This window comes from Echinops telfairi, unplaced genomic scaffold, assembly GCF_000313985.2.
Source record: "Echinops telfairi isolate 266 unplaced genomic scaffold, ASM31398v2 ScPeMD7_11;HRSCAF=52, whole genome shotgun sequence".
Taxonomy (NCBI): domain Eukaryota; kingdom Metazoa; phylum Chordata; class Mammalia; order Afrosoricida; family Tenrecidae; genus Echinops; species Echinops telfairi.
Window position 1 is genome coordinate 30,766,845 of NW_022103908.1, and position 2,759 is coordinate 30,769,603.

The following is a 2,759-nucleotide window of genomic DNA, read 5'->3' on the forward strand; positions in this document are numbered from 1 at the left end:
AAGACCTAAAAGAAAGACATCAAAGCAGATGTCACATGCATAGGGTCACCGTGGGTTGATATAGAATCAATGGCAGCTAGCAACATAGGGCATAGTCCTGGTGACATATAGGTAACACTTTGAGTTGCTATGACAGGTCTAGCAGTTCAAAACCGCCAACTGCTACACAGAAAAAAGAGGACATTTTTCTTCCCTCAGAGATTTGCAGTCTCAGAATCCAATGGGGGTAATTCTAACCTGTCCTATAGTGTTGCTAGGAGTTAAATTTATTCAATAGCAATGAGTTAAGAGGGAAGAGTAAAACTGCTTAACAGTATTTCCAAAATTATAAATCAGTTCAGGACAAACTCCATCTTTTTCCTATGAAGAGACTCATGAGTTAAAATCACCATCTCATTGTTAACAGTCCAATACTTACCACATTGCACCACCGCTATTTTTCTGAATTATGGACTGAATAATGTGGGGCACACACACACATACACACATGTACGTATATGGGTAATCAAAAGAAGTAATTAAACCTTAAGTAAACAAAAATATTAAAATATCCCGCACTGCCAAAGGACAAACAAATCTGTATTTGAAAAAATACGCCCATAGTGCTCCTTAGAAGAAAGGGTGGTGAGAGTTTATTTTGACTCTACTTGCTTTCTACACAATATCAGAAGAGATCATGTCCTGGCAAAGGAAATCATGTTTCAAAAATAAAATATTACCAAAAAGGAGACAGACCCTTGTGAGATATATTGACACAGTGACTGCAAGACCAGATTCAAAGACAACCGCCATGGTGAGGATGGTGTAGAACAGGGTTTCCTCTTGTTCTGCGTTGGCCGTGATGAGGCAGCCAGCACCTGAACACAGCAGCAATGGCAACCTTTAAACTGCATGCTCTAACTCAGTTATATGACTGACTATTGCAAGTGACCGGAATGATCATACAGTCTATGTCAGGTTAAACCTACATCAGCCATGCATTAGTGAACCAAATTAAATTAACATTAACTACAGGCTCACTGTGTTTTTCACTTGAAACTAAAGATAGCAAAAATGACAACTATATGATCTTTAATAGGAATCTATCTAATCCTTTGCCCAACTGTTATTTGAAGCAATAACCCATTTTATCTTTGCTATCATCAATGCTAACAGGCAGGCTGATGTAATTCAGCATATCAATTCTTTAGGACTACATAGAGGCCAAATGAGTACTTAAAAATATAACACAAATCTCCTTGCATTAGTATTTATATTCTTCATGTTAATATAAAATATATTTGACACACAATGTTCATTTCAAATGATTTATTCTTGGCTCTTAATTCAAAGAAGGGGATTAAACTCAAAAGGACTGGTTCTTTGCTGAAAATCACATGTTTAATGTAATATACAAACCACTTACTTGTAAATATTGACTTTTAAAGATTTTTGGCTCTGCAAATTATGTTATCTCTTATTGATGCTACTTCAAATTAAATTGCATATAAAATTAAAATATTGTTTTTGAATATGAAAAATGGTTATTTCTACACATAACCTGTAGGAAGTCTAAATCTATCAGTTTTACTGGTGTTATTCCTTCATACAATTAAACAAATTCATAATTTACAACTTTCCATAATTTGCAAATATTTCTACTTTTCTAAAAATAAATACTCATTGAATTGCAATCAATTATTATGGCCCTTTTAGCCATAATCCCTTATGTGATATATTATAATTTTGGACTCCATGCCTGTGGCTCTAGTCCCTCTGGAAGGTATTCTCTCCTTGACAATGGATGAGATAATCACTGTCATTGAGTTGACCTTGATTCATAGTGACCAAATAGGACAGACAAGAAGTGCCCCTCTGGGTCCCCAAGACTTCACGTTTAGGTGGGATAAAGACTTGACTTAGTAGAGCATGTGAAGGGAGACAGAGTGTTTTTGGGGGACGTGTTTAAGACTCAATCTTCAGAGATGGTGTGAACCCAGTCATGTCCTTTATTTCTTTGAGGACATCTTTGATTTTACTTTAGTACAGGGTGTAACTAGAGATACCGTCCTTTATTTTCCTTAATGGGTTATATATACTGGAGCCAACATACAGTTTTAACCCACCACATCATGTGGAAAGTCATACTTCTAGTTCCTGTCTGAGCTTTGGTAGAAGACGTGCTATAATTTTGGGCATTTTTCGTTTCTGGCTCTGGACCCTGCATTTAGTTCACCTCTATCTGATTTTTAGAAAATTAATGGGTTTTTGTGGGACATTGCAGCAAATAGGGTATCAGGGATGCGAGGGAATATATTCACAGGAGGAATGGGATGAAAATGGAGCAGAATAGCATTTGGGGAGAGTGGAGCATTTGGTACAACTTTATTCTCCAAATCCTTGAGACTAGTATAACTAGTCTGATATTTATAATTCTGCAAGAAATTATTACCACAACCATCCAGTATATTTTAAATTGAAATTTAAATTAGCAAAAACTAACATTTAGCATAACAAATATTTGATATATATTATGAATATTTGAGATAGTCTTACTGATATTTCTATAATAATGTATAACAGTGATAGTCGGCTGCCCATGGGCAATTTTAAACAAATGATTAAAGATAAATAAAATTTAAAATGAATGAAAAAGCTTCCAGATGACTTTGATAACAGCAGACTTCAGGTTTTATTTTACATTTACAATTGTACACTTTTAGATGGAAATTTTCATTGATTTTCTGTTTCTGTGCCTATAAACATAACATATATGTATA